Source organism: Aquarana catesbeiana, linkage group LG08 (genome assembly GCF_042186555.1).
Source record: "Aquarana catesbeiana isolate 2022-GZ linkage group LG08, ASM4218655v1, whole genome shotgun sequence".
In the NCBI taxonomy this organism is placed as follows: domain Eukaryota; kingdom Metazoa; phylum Chordata; class Amphibia; order Anura; family Ranidae; genus Aquarana; species Aquarana catesbeiana.
In genome coordinates, this window is record NC_133331.1 from 239845780 (window position 1) to 239860864 (window position 15085).

The 15085-nt window shown below is 44.2% G+C and overlaps 1 protein-coding gene across 1 annotated transcript in view; it reads left to right on the top strand.

The window, feature by feature from the left end:
- Positions 1-794: 794 nt before the first annotated feature.
- LG08H10orf71 (linkage group 08 C10orf71 homolog) overlaps positions 795-15085 on the top strand; it is a 500839-nt gene continuing 486548 nt past the window's right edge. Inside the window, exon 1 of the mRNA XM_073596964.1 lies at positions 795-964. The gene's annotated coding sequence lies outside the window, so the exon portion shown is untranslated. The remainder of the gene's footprint in view (positions 965-15085) is intronic.

Consider the following 15085-nt stretch of genomic DNA (forward strand, 5'->3'; position numbering starts at 1 on the left):
GGAAAAAAAAAAACATTTAGCACTTCACAATACATGTTATGTATGTAATATATATATATATATATATATATATATATATATATATATATATATATATATATATATATATATATATAGTGACAACTTTTTTTTTTTTTTATCTCAAATGTAGTGCTTACCAGTGAAATGAGTCCACTGCTTTCTGCCCACTTTTATTTATAACAGAAAGAAAAGGAAACACAAGCACAAGGGTTTTCACCATCTACATGAAAACAATAACTCCCCCCCCCCCCCATGTTTCTGATATATTGTTTGTTTCATTGTGGTTAAAACTTTGTACACTTTGAGCTTTATTGTGGGTTTTAAAGGCGGCACGGGAATACTATATAGAATTGTGTATATATATATAGGCGCCATAAATGTTTTAGGTGGTTTATTGAGCATAGGAATCCTCATACTGTTATACACAATCAAGCAGTCTTTGGACTTTTGCTACTTGTAAGTGAGATCATATACCATATAATAAGTGTTTGGATGTAGGATTCACGGTGCATATTCTTGGACCATGATGCCATATGCTGTAACTGTGCGTTATCAATTATTTCTCTTTACGTTGTTTATGTGTTAATGCCACAGAGTTCGGACTAGAAGCTATGCCTGAATTAAGTTGCCGTCCATTTGCTTTTAATGAACAGAACAGAGTCTGAGGGTTTTATCACCATGAAAAAGCTGTCCCAGACACAGCCAGGTATAAAAATAGACGAAGAGGCTGTTACCATCTGCTAGACACCCGACACTGCTGAAAGCTTAGATTTCTCCTTTTGCTTGAGAAGGGAGCACACATTACTATGCCCAGCTCCCCTAACTAAAACTCCTGAGACTACAGGGACGTTATTTGGAGATTTTTTTGGTTGGTTGCCTGTGTATTTTTCACAATTAAGTATCCATAAGGAGTTGACATTGGATATTACAGACATAAATTAAGGTACGATTTACACATACAGATTATATTTGATTGTATACATTTTGGGTATATGTGTGTGGAGGGTGCTAATGTAAAACTCTTTGTTTTAACTGCTAAAATGTCAAGATTACTATTCTGGTAGAGATTAAGCCTCGCACCTTTTTAATATAAAATATTTTATTCTACAAGCCTGACAGACCAGAAGGTTTGGCATCAATGCTGACCTTCTCAATCATGATTAGAATTATAGTTTGGGTTCAATGATCACTAAACATATAGTGGAGGTAATCCTATTACCGTTCTTTAAACTTTCTTCATTCAACATCTATGTGTTCAGATTGAACCAAATCTAAATAATAATTAACCCACTCTTGTTTACAAAGCTGAAATAAAACCATTTACCCAATAATGGAACTTAGAACAATACTTTAAAGCTCACGTCCAGCCAACATAGTAGGGAAGGGTTAAAACCTCTGTCAGGTTTTTATTGCTGCATACACCCTTGTTAACAATTTTTCACTGAACTTTCTTTTCTCAGGGACCAGAAAAGTGTGTTTAAATTTCACACTAATAAAATAAGGGGAAATCCAACCTTTGCCATTTGACTCCATAACAAGTGTTCCGTTGGAGGATTTCCCCTCTGCTACTGTACATTGTAAACCTTTGCATTCCACCTCATTTTTCCAGTGACAACGGTCACCAGGACAAAGAGTGAGGTCCGATCTCTCTAAAGGGAGAAAGACCGCAACCAACACTAAAAAGAAGCTTTAACCATCTAATGTTTGGTGCAGTTACACTTATATTGTAGGTTGCCTTACCCCTGCTCACCTTACTGGTCTTATACTCACCTGTCCCTGATGCAAAGGGATGTCTCCCATGACATCGCAGTAATGTTTGACAAAATCCTTTAAACCAGGTCCACACATGTGCCGTGTGCTCTCCCTTCAACCTTATTGGAGAGTTTATACTCCCTGCTCTAGCATGCAGGCAACCCACAATATAGATGTAACTGCAATAAAGGTGAAGTTCCACTTTACACATTTGGATCAAAAGTGATGGAAAACCTATACAATACAGATGCATACTGTGTTTCAGAATATCAGAAAATTATTGACTAGCAATGTTTGTATGCATTCAGAAGTACTTTATGCAGGGGCGTTGCTAGGGGGTGGCTTTTGGGGCTATAGCCCCGAATCTGGGGCCCATAGCCCCGAGTCTCTCTGAGACAGCCATGGTCGTGGCCTCTCTGCAGCTGGGCTGCAAGTGTGGCGGGCAGCACCAGAGCACGGGAGAGCCAGGCGGGACAGAGCAGAGAGATGACATCACCTCTCACCACCCACCCTGCATCACCACTGTTCTGCTCTCACTGTGCAGCCACGGGCAGCAGAGAGATGACATCATCTCACTGCCTGCCCTCTCTCTGGTGAGCCTGATGTAAGGAGTGGCTCTCTGGGGACTCTGTGGTAAAGAGGGGCTCTCTGGGAACCCTGAAAGGGGCTCTCTAGGGACCTTGATGTAAAAGGGAGGCTCTCTGGGGACCCTGATATAAAGGGGGTTCTCTGGGGACTCTGATGTAAGGGGGAGGCTCTTTGGGGACCCTAAAGTGTAAAGGGGGCTCTCTGGGGACTCTGATGTAAGTGGAAGGCTCTCTGGGAAACCTGATGTAAAGATAATTTATGTAATATACAGTGTGTGTGTGTGTGTGTGTGTGTGTATATATATATATATACATACATACATACATACATACATACATACATACATACATACATACATACATATAAATAAATATACATGTGCATGCCCGCCCAAGCGTATGACTTTCTTTACTTCGCTGCTGTGGGCTCTAGCCCCAGATCTTTTGTAGACCTAGCAACGCCCCTGACTGTATGTATTGATGTAGTGTTATTTGTAGAAGCATGTTAGTTTAAAGTGGTTCTAAAGGCGATATTAAAAATATTATATATGATGCAGTCTGTCTCTAATGCCCTGTACGCACGATCAGACATTGATCGGACATTCCGACAACAAAATCCATGGAATTTTTCTGACGGATGTTGGCTCAAACTTGTTTTGCATACAAACGGTCGCACAAATTTGTCGGAAAATCTGATCATTCTGAACGCAGTGAGGTAAAACATGTACGTCGGGACTATAAACGGGGCAGTAGTCAATAGCTTTCGTCTCTTAATTTATTCTGAGCATGCATGGCACTTTGCGCGTCGGATTTGTGTACACACGATCGGAATTTAAACAATCAGATTTTGTTGCCGGAAAATTTTATAGCCTGCTCTCAAACTTTGTTTGTTGGAAATTCCGACGGAAAAAGTCCGATGGAGCCCACACACGGTCGGAATTTCCGACAACGCAATCCGATCACACTTTTTCCGTCGGAGAATCCGACCGCGTGTACAGGGCATAACATAACAAAGCAGTTTTTGTTTTTCTGAGTCCATCTATAATGGAGTTTTTTTTTTACCTGTTGATCCTGCTGTCATATTTCAACTTCCCTTACCACACCAATATGTGCAGAAAAAGTGGAATTTGGAAGGTTGAGACAAAATCAACCAAGTGGAAAACCGTCATTCAAAAAGTGGCTGTATCCAATTAGATGCAGCAGCACTTCGGATATTATGGCAGCACACTGCAATTAAACTATCAGTTTTATCGTCTGCTTAACCACTTGACCTCTGGAATATTTACCCCCTTCCATGGCCATTTTTTGCTATACAGCACTGTGTTATGTTAACTGACAATTGCGCAATCATGTAATGCTGTACATAAATTAAAATTATATCATTTTTTCCCACGCTATAAGCAAAAAAATACAATATTTTTTTACTTCCTGCTATAAAACATATCCAATAAAAAAATTTAAAAAATCATTTCTTTATAAATTTAGGCCAATATGTATTCTGCTACATATTTTTGGCAACAAAAAAAATTCGAATAAGCATATCTTGATTGGCTTATACAAAAGTTATAGCTTCTATAAACTATGGTGTATATATATACCTGAATTTTATTTTATTTTTTGAAACTAGTAATGACAGTGATCAGCGACTAAAAGGGGGGCTGCGATACTGTGGTGGGCAATCTGACACTTTTGACACTTTGTGGGAACCAGTGACACTAATACAGTGATCAGTGCTAAAAATATACACTGTCACTGTACTTATGACACTGGCTGGGAAGGAGTTAAACATCCAGGGCGATCAAAGTTTTAAATGTATGCCTAACCAGTGTTTGTGTGTACTATGCTTTCACTAAGGGATTTGCTGGTTTTTATTCTCTGCTTTGCAGGGAGAAAAAATCAGCACATCCCTGCTGACAGGACAGAGCTCTGTCCTGTCTTTCTCCTCGCCAATCATCAGCTGCCGGCAGTCATCCATTGGTCGGCACCCGCTGATCGTCTTCTGCTGTGAGTAATCACAACACAAGCACCGTGCCGCCGGTGCACACGCACACCCTCTGCTTGGAAGAACAGAATCACAAATGTATACATTATTCTGTGCAGCTGGCCCACACTGTAGCAGTAAAGCTACTGTGTGTGGTTGACAAGTGGATTATATCTGATTTCCTTGTTTCCTGCCACATTAAATAGTTAGTTTCGACCAAGCTGGTCCAAACAAACTATTTCCTTTACTAACTGCTGCAGTGTCTCTTAACACTGTGTATATTGGCTAAGTCAGAGAGCTTGATGTCATTAGCCCACCCCTCTGACCCATTTACAGAATACAAAGCTGCCTATGAATGACTGAGTGCCGCTCGAACTGTTTCTGAATTGTTCTGAATGTGAGATGGGAAGTTTCTGTCTCACAGCTGGAACCCAGCACTGTGTACTGTATGTAGCTGAAGCTACTGTATATGCAGTTTATACAGCTCTTAGAGCCACTGCCCCAGTTAGTGAAGGAAATAATTTGTTTGCACCAACTTGGTCCAAACAAACTATTTAAAGTGACAGGAAACATGGAAATCAGCTTTAAGGATTAGTAAGCAGCACTATGTAATACATTTTTGGGGTTTAGATATGTTTTAAGTCATGTAATGTGAATTGATTGGACTGGAAAGGTTAATCGCTTAAGTTCAGTTTTGTTTATCTATTCTTATATTTTTTTGATCTAGTTGAAAAAGCTAATTTATGCCAAGGAAGGTTTTTTTTTTTTTCTGATCTCAGTCTAATGGTAAGATTATCTGCATGTTATAAGATGCACACTTGTGAAAGAGAAAGATTAACATTTATATTACAATGTCATTTAGAAACTTTTTTATTTATCAACTATAGAAGTAAATTTGCTTGTAGCCTCCCTGGCGGTATTCCCGAGTGTGGCTCGGGGTTAAAATTCAGTACCATTAGCGGTAACCCCGAGCCACACTCGGGATCGCATTGCAGGATCCTGGGGCGGCTTTACTTACCTTGTCCCCGGGATCCTGCGATGTCCCCCGCAGTGTCCGAGGACTCCGTCCTCCTCCGAAGCCTCTCCGTGCCAGGCTCCGTTCCCTGCGAGCGGCGCGACGCACGGGGGCGGAGCCTGGCGGCAAATTCAAAAAAATGTCAAAATCATAACACATACAGTACTGTAATCTTACAGATTACAGTACTGTATGAAATGATTTCACATCCCTTTTGTCCCCAGTGCTCTGGCCCATGCCCTGCATGCAGTTTTACATGATATACACTGTTCTTTCTGCCTGGAAACTGGAGATTGTCCATAGCAACCAAAAAGTGTCCCTTTACGTCAAAAGTGGCTTTAGACCAGCTAGAAAACAGCGATAGTAAATTAGAACACTTGCAGAATTGAGCGATAGTGAATTGTGGGGAAATTTATTTTATTACTATTTTTTTTAATTTTTTTTAATTATTTATTTTTATTTATTATATTATAATTTATGTTTTTGTGTTTCAAACTTTATCATACCCGGGATATCTACTAGACTCTGGTTTGGACAGATTTAAGTGTGTTATTGTTAAGATTTACAGACCTACAATATAAAACGCCAAATTTCCATGCAAAATAATGGTACCGCTTTCAGCACCTAAAATCCGAAAGAATCATACCGCCAGGGAGGTTAATACCACTATGTGCATTTGTCAGAAAGTGACACTATGGGGGTTATTTACTAAAGGCAAATCCACTTTGCACTACAAGTGCATTGCAAGTGCACTTGGAAGTGCAGTCGCTGTAGATCTGAGGGGGATATATTTCCCCCCTCACCTTCCAGGACAGCTACTTGAGAGATGATCGGCTCCGCCCTCTACAGGAAACACAAATCAGAATTTAAAAGGCCCCTCCCTTTCCTCTGACCCCCAGTTGTTTTGTGTTTCCAGCCCCTCCAGGAGCACCGACACGTTTTTTGTTTTCCTATGGTCTGGTAACTGTGGTTGGTGGACCCCCCCTTCTCTGGTTTCATCCAGTACTAATTGTGGCCAAGTCCTGGATGATGGTCTGTACCAGAAGGGTTCCCTATTTCTAAGGGTTACTTGCCTTTGAAAATGCTGGCAACTCCCTTCTTTTCCCCAGCGCTGCTGTGTGGAACTGTGTCCTCCCAAATGCTTCATTCCGGTGTACCAAGATGGTGTCAGGAGGACTTCCGGTGATGCAGCAAGATGGCGCCAGAACCGGAAGTCACATGACGCACTTCCGGACGCCGAGTTCTCATAAGGAGCACTTCAACGTCTGCCAGGTCCCTTCCCTTATTAGTATCTGAGACTATTAGTTCACGCAATACCTCTGATCTGGAGGAAGGTGAGAATTCAGTCTCTTCATCTAATGAAAAGTCTGCATCAGAGGAGGATACAGGTAGCTCATTCAAGTATCTTTTTCCAGGTGGAGGATATTGATGAACTATTAAAAGTAATTTATACCTCAGAGCAGATTGAGATACCACAGCATGCTCAATCTGTGCAGGATAAAATGTATAGGGGCCTTCAGGGACGGAAATCTAGAACCTTTCCGGTACATCAGTCTCTTAGAGACATGATTCTATCTGAATGGAAAGAACCTGAAAAAAGGTTGTTCCAATCCAGAGGACACAAAAGAAGATTTCCTTTTCAGCCTGACTTTGAGGAGGTTTTCTTTAAGTGTCCTAGATTAGATGCCCCTATGTCGCAGGTGTCCAAAAGAACAGATCTTTCTTTTGAGGATTCTGGGGTCCTTAAGGATCAAATGGATAGGAAGGCCGACTCATTGCTGCATAAGGCCTGGGATGCTCCAGCTTTTTCTTTAGGCCCAGCGGTTGCATCTACCTGTGTGGCCAGAAATTTAGATGTATGGGTACAGCGTCTAGATGATCTTCTGGCATCTGACACCCCCAAGGAAGAGATTAGAGAATCTCTCCCATTCATTGCCAAGTCAGTCGCCTTCCTAGCTGATGCAGCAGCAGATTCAGTGAAATCTGCAGCTAGGGCTTCTGCTCTCATTAATTTAGCTAGGCGAGCTATCTGGCTTAAATCTTGGGAAGGTGACCTTACCTCCAAGAATAAGCTCTGTGGCATTCCTTTCGAAGGCAAACTGTTTGGTTCTTCCTTAGAAGAAGTCTTATCTCGTTCCTCTGAGAAATGTAAACAATTCCCTTCTTCCCAAAGGAATAAGCCCCAGAATAAGAGGCCTTTTCGTGGCTTCCAAAACAAGGCTAATTTTAAAGCCAACAGACAACAGGCTAAAAAGAAATGGTCCTTTAACAAAGACAAACTCAAAGGGGGAACTCCCTTTGCTCCTTCTGCCCCTTCCAAGAATAACCAGTGATGCCAGGTTAGGGATGGGGGGAAGATTGTGCCATTTCATCAAGGAATGGGCAGAAATTTCCACCAATTCCTTCATCCTTCAAACTCTGTTGAAGGGTTACAGATTGGAGTTCAAAAATCTCCCCCTCCCAGAGGTTTTTTCTTACCCACCTGCCAAGAGACCAAGATAGACGGCAAGCCGTGTTGAATTTGATCTCTGTGTGGGAAACAGAGGGAGTTATTTCTCCTGTCCCAGAAAATCAGAAATTCCGGGGATTTTATTCTCACGTCTTCCTGGTCAAGAAAGCTTCCGGCGGCTTTTGTATGGTCATAAATTTAAGCGTCCTGAACCAATACATCGTTTACAGACGTTTCCGCATGGAGAACATTTATACAGTAAGAAATCTGTTGTTACCAGAGGTCTTCATGGTGACCCTGGACCTTCAGGATGCTTATCTTTATGTACCAACCTGCCAGAGCCACCGAAAGTTCCTCAGGTTTACAGTGCTCGTGGGAAACGAGCCGTCTCATTGGCAGTTCAATGCCCTTCCTTTTGGTCTCTCGGCAGCACCAAGGATTTTCACAAAAATCATGGCCGAAGTCATGGCCTTTTTTCGGATTCAAGGTGTATCAATCGTCCCATATCTAGACGATTTTTTGATTTTTTTTTTTTCTCAGGGCAAGGAGTCCCTTATTCAGGACCTACAGTTGGTTTTGCGGACCTTTCAAAAATTAGGGTGGAAGGTCAACCAACAGAAATCTTGCCTAGTACCCTCACAGAGCATACTTTTCCTGGGTTATCTAATAGACTCTGTTGCCCTAAAGATTTTTCTCCCCGAAGAGAAAATTGTGAAAATTCTTCTTCTCTCTGTGCAGACCTTCAAACTGTTCCCTCAGACCTCCCTTCGGCGAATCATGCAATTGCTGGAACTTATGACTGCAGCCATCCCAGGGGTGCCTTGGGCTCAATTGCACTCCAGACCCCTTCAGGCTTTTCTTTTGCTCCATTGGGATCGCAGGAAAAATTCTCTGGATCAGCTGGTAAAACTACCAAAAGGGAATTTTCTAGATCTCGCCTGGTGGGAGCAGCGAGAACATCTGCAGAGGGGGAAGGATTGGGCACAACATTGCCCGGTCAAAATTACCACAGACGCCAGTCTGTGGGGTTGGGGTGCTCACTCACAGGATTGGCGGGCTCAAGGAGCCTGGTTGCCAGAGGAAGCAGGTCGCTCCTCGAATTTCAGAGAACTTCTGGCTGTGAGGAAAGCACTTATGTCTCTGGGAGAGAGGGTCTATTCAAAGGACCTTTTAATATTTTCAGACAATGCCACAACAGTGGCGTACTTGAACAAGCAAGGGGGCACTCGCTCGGAATCACTTCTGTCATTAACGCAGCAGATTCTGTCCTGGGCAGAGATCTATGTCTCTTCAGTAAGGGCAGTTCACATCAAGGGGTCAGAAAATGTGCTGGCGGACTTTCTGAGCAGGGTGAGCATCAGTTCCAGCGGTTGGGAACTACATCAAGGCACGTTCCAGGAGGTGGTACTAAGATGGGGTCTCACCACAGTGGATCTTTTTGCCTCCAGTCTCAACAAGAAACTACTGGCGTTCTTCTCTCTGGAGAGAGTCCTTGGGGACGGATGCACTGTCCATCCCTTGGGACTTCAGCCTGGCCTATGCCTTCCCTCCATTTCCCCTTTTGCCCCTAGTGGTTCGGAAGATTATTCAGGACAGAGCAGAAGTCATTCTGATTGCCCCCTGGTGGCCCAGAATGAGTTGGTTATCCTCTCTGAAGGCCCTCTCTGTGTATCCTCCCTGGCCCCTTCCAGTTCGGAAGGATCTACTCCATCAGGGACCAGTATTGCATCCAAACCCTCAGACCTTCCATTTGATGGCCTGGAGGCTGAGCGGCACATCCTACAGTTAAGTGGATGTTCAGAGAGGGTTATTCATACTGTCCTGGACAGCCGCAAACTGGTCATAAGAAAAATCTATGGGAAAGTTTGGAAAACTTTTATTTCCTGGCAAAGGAAATTTGGTTTAGATTCTTTTTCCACTCCCTGCATTTTAGATTTTCTGCAGGAGGGAGTGGAAAAGGGGCTCTCTGTCAACACCCTTAAGGTTCAGGTTGCTGCCCTATCTTTATTTTCAGAGAGAAGACTAGCGGTAGATACCTTAGTCAGGAGGTTCCTTTTAGCCAGAGCTAGGCATACTCCCAGGATCCTCAAACATGTTCCTCCCTGGGATCTGTCATTGGTATTAAATGCACTAACAGGGGCTCCTTTTGAGCCTTTGCATGAGGCTTCCCTGAAAATTATTTCTTTGAAGTTGTCCTTCCTTTTGGCTATTACGTCAGGACGAAGGATTTCTGATCTAGAGTCCCTTTCCTGTAAAGATCCCTTCCTGAGAATTTTAGAGGATAGGGTGGTGATTAAACCCGATCCACTCTATCTTCCCAAAGTTTCTTCCAACTTTCATAGGTCCCAGGAGGTAGTCCTTCCTAGTTTCTGCACCTCTCCCAAAAATGCGGAAGAGGAAAGGTTTGGTCTTTTAGACGTAAAGAGATGTCTTCTACTTTATCTAGAAAAGACCAGTGGGTTTAGGAGTTCCTCCCAACTGTTAGTTTTGTTCAGTGGCCCCAAGAAGGGATCCAAAGCATCTAAAAGTTCTATTGCTAGGTGGATTAGGGGAGCTATCTGTGAGGCATATAAAGCGTCAGGTCGCACCCCTCCTTCTAGAATTAGGGCCCATTCAACGAGATCCATGGCCACATCATGGGCAGAAAGAGCGGGAGCTTCATGGGAAGATATCTCTAAAGCTGCCGTCTGGTCCTCCTCTCATGCATTTGTCAAGCATTATAGAGTTCAGATGCTTTCCAGCCGGGACCTTTCCTTTGGTAGGAAAGTGCTTCAGGCTGTCGTCCCTCCCTAAGGTATAATATCTTGCTTATCCTCTCAAGTAGCTGTCCTGGAAGGTGAGGAGGGAAAACCCCCGTTAGACTTACCGGTAACGGTATTTCCAGGAACTTTCCAGGACAGCGTCTATATTCCCACCCTGTTCTATTTTTTCATTGGTCAACTATGTTTTCCTGGTGGTGGTGTGTTTTATGTTTTCTATTTTTTTTCTCTGCGGAGTGCACCTTCGGTGGAGGTTACTTGATCTTCTAAACAACTGAGGGTCAGAGGAAAGGGAGGGGACTTTTAATTTCAATCTGATTTGTGTTTCCTGTAGAGGGCGGAGCCGATCATCTCTCAAGTAGCTGTCCTGGAAATACCGTTACTGGTCTAACGGGGGTTATTGTAATATTGGGGGTTATTTAGCTTAGTGTAGAGCCTACCAGTGAGCGGAGTCCACGCCAGATATGCCATTTTAAGGGCTTGTAGGCCCACTTTTATTAAAGAAAGAAAATGTCCATCCAGAATTCCCATGCAGGGGTTTCAACTTCACAGCAGTAATGTAGTAATGAACGAAAAATACCAAGCCACCTGGTTCTCTGGTCAGCTCTGCTGCTCAGGCTTTGCTTCAGCCCTCTTGGCTTTATAACGGAGTTCCTGTACAAACCCTGTACCTCAACACTCTTTTCCAGCTTCCTTGCTGTTCCAGCCCGCAGGCTTGGACCCTCTGTCTGCTGACAGACGGAAATGTGCAGACATGCACACTTCTCCCTTGCTCGCCTGGACTTCTCGGGGAGGGTGGAGCCCAGAACCATAGTCAGGTGTCTACAAATAGCCCAGCACACACCTGACCAGTCAGTATGCTGGTGGATCTCAAAACCCGGACCCAGGACTAAGGATTTCATCCCACCCAGATCGCTACAAAATCGCTAGGCTCCAGGTCCCAAAACTGATTTTAGTAAATAATGAGGAAACTAAAAAGCCAGTTTCCTCCCAAGTAAGCAAATAAACTGGAGCCCCCCAACCTGCCTGGTTGGGAATCCTGCGTCCATACACTGGTGGGGTACTACACTACCACAATATACACACAGTATATGATTAACAATTTTTATTAGAAAAGGAAAAAGTCAAGTTTTACAAAATGAAATAAGCCAGTGGCGGAACTACTGTACCGTACCACCACTGTGGCTGGGCCCCAAGACCCGGCATCTCCCCCTGTACCTCTGGCTGGCAGCTAACTATACAGTGGAGGGGGTGGAAGGGGGCGATAGCCCTCTGGCTAGCAGTTCACTTCCCAAGTCTATACAGAGGGGCCCACCGGATTTGCCCCTAGCTCCGCCCCCTAGCTCCGACTCCGACTGGCAGCTGCTTCTTGCCTCTAGGCTTTTTCTGTAAGGCAAGCCTGGCACCTGAGCATACTATGTGTCCTACTGTAACATTGGCCCCTCTTATCACACTGCCCCCTCACCTGCCACATTACCCCCCTCTTGTCACACTGTCCCCCCACCTGTCACACTGCCCCTCCACCTGTCACATTGCACTCTGTCACACTGCCCCCCACCTGTCACACTGCCCCCCCTCCTGTCACAATTCTCGCATCATACTGCCCCCTCCTGTCACACTTCCCCCATCATACATCCCCCTTGTCACACTGCTCCCCTCTTGTCACAATAACCCCCATCATACTGCTTTCCTGTCACACTACCACCCCTATCATACTGTCCCACTCCTGTCACAGTGCCCTCCATTATACTACCCTTTCCTGTTTTACTCCCCCCCTTTCACAGTCCCCCCCCCCCCCTCTGGCCCCTTTCCTTTTCTGAATGGGCACAGCAAGTGATCGGTACAACCCTCACTGTGTCCATTTATACCTGAAGCATAGCAACTGTATTTACTTTGCTTCAGTTTGTGAATGAATGGGAAGCTCTGTACATAACTTTTCCTGTCCATTCATTCTGTGCAGCTGAGGATGCAGAGTTGGAGTTTGAGGGCCCCAGACTCGCAGGAAAGGGCCCCTTCCAGGATCAGGGGCCCTTCATGGTTTTTTGCACTGGGGCCCTGAAGGTTCTAGTTACGCCTCTGCAATAAGCAGTATATATTACATCAGTGTAGAGAGCCTTATACAGGGAAATAGGGGCAACATGATTACATTAACTTAGAACGGCATTGAAACTCACCCACTTGCTGTTTGGTGGCTTTCAACGTTAAGCAATTACCGAAGGATAACACTGGGTCCATCTAAATGACCAAAGTAACATTTTAGCTCTTGAGTAAATATGAAGTATAGCACAATTCAATATAAAGCTACAGCTGGACTTGGGCTCGATTCACATCTATGCATGTTGCTTTTGAGCATTTCTGCAGTGCTTTTTGCGGTGCTTGCCTGGTTTTTGGACACACGCTTTTACCGCAATTTTACAGCGATTTTTGCCACAATTTGTGTTTTTTTTATTTTTACACTGTATAAAGCTGGTTGCTAAGGAGGGGGCTGGATAGCTGTCCGCCGCGTCCTTAACAACCGATGAGTCATCAGCTGTCAGCGGGTTTCCCCGCTGAATGTAAAAAAAAAATTGTGAAAAAAAAACAGCGTGGGGTCCCCCCAGGTCCATACAAGGCCCTTGGGTCTAGTATGGATTCGGAGGGGATCCCCCAGGCCAAAGTTTTTAAAAAAATGGCGTGGGGGTCCCCCCAAAATCCATACCAGACCCTTATCCAAGCATGCAGCCCGGCAGGTCAGGAACCCCTCGTGAACCATACCAGGCCACATGCCCTCAACATGGGGGGGATGGGTGCTTTGGGACGGGGGGGCTCTTCCCCCCCCCCCCCACTCCAAAGCACCTTGCCCCCATGGTGATGGGGACAAGGGCCTCTTCCCGACAACCCTTGCCCGGTGGTTGTCGGGGTCTGCGAGCGGGGGGCTTATCAAAATATGGAAACTCCCTTTGACAAGGGGGCCCCCAGATCCCACCCCCCCCCATGTGAATGAGTATTGGGTACATTGTACCCCCTACCCATTCACCAAAAAAAGTAGTCTAGTGTTAAAAAATACAGTAGACAGTTTTTGACAAGTCTTTTATTAAAAATATCTTCTTCTTCCCTGCATTTTCCTCCTCCGGGCTTCTCCTTCTCCCGCTGCTTCTTGTTCCACTCTTTTTCATTCTTCTTTGTCCGGTGTTCGTCTTCCTCTGCTGCCGATCCCGCCAACAACCCTCCTCCGATGCTGCGTCCCGCTGATCTGTCCGTGCCAATCTCAAGCATTTCTTAGATTACGATGGGGGCGTGGCAATTGGATTATGTCATCCGAAGGCCCCGTCTCCTTGTGACGACACGGACCCATCATGCCCCGGGAGGTGATGTCACAAGGGGGTGGGGCCCCAGATGACGTAATCCAGTGGTCACGCCCCCATCGTTATCTAATCAATGCTTGACATCGGCACGGACAGATCAGAAAGAAGAAGCAACGGGAGAAGGAGAAGCCCGGAGGAGGACGATGCGGGAGAAGATGGAGGAAGAAGCGGGGAAAAGAAGATATTTTTAATAAAAGGCATAAATTGTTTGACATAAAAAATTAATTGACATATAAAATTATTTATCAGACACTTGTAATAAACTGGATGAAATAAACCATGACTGGTGCTCAGTGCAAATAAGTGATTTTAAACAGTCCTTGTAAAATTCTTGGTGTTTCTTTAGACCTAGGCAGGTGTAACCATACATGCATCTGCTGCCTGTATTAATTTTGGTGACCGGGTGCTCGTGTCTTGTCTTGTGATCATGCAGACACTCACCAGCTTCTTTAGCCCCTGCGGGGGTAACACGCAGTCACAGTGTATGCCACTGTGCGGCAGTCCTTAGCAATTTCTCCTTAGGAGATTTACAGCCTATATGGGGGGTCTTCTGAATTGGGAGAGGCTGAACCCGACAGGATGCATGGAGAAGAGAAAATAAATAAAAATAAACTTTAAAAGGTAAAAGTGAGAACAGCAGGGTGGGACTTTGCATGAAGGTGTAGGGGCCGTTCAAAACCCTTCCTCCATCCCAATTAAGTAGTGGAGTATGGAGAGAACAGGTGTGGGACTTTATACAAGGCACATGGGAACAGAGGTATGAGTTGGGTAAAAATTGAAATTTATTAATGAGAAAAAAGTTTTACAAAAATTCATACAGTACATAATTGAGCATAAATAGTACATAAGTAATTTTACAAAAATTCATACAATACATAATTAGGCACATGGCTCTGCATATGTTGGCACTCAGCTCTAAGGTAGTATATATTAGGTATTAAAAGTGTAATCGAAAACTAATGCATCAAAAATGACAAATATAAATAAATGGATACAAGTATATAGGAACGTTATATGCATATGGGTTCATGTAGTGTACACCTAGCGGTAGATTGGAGCTCTACGTCATTACGTCGTTTCGGGGCCTTAAAGCCACTCATCAGGAGCGATACCGAGGTGGTACCTGTGAGTTGGGGAAATAGCGGTAATGAATGGTGGGAAAATGCAAGGGAAAAAA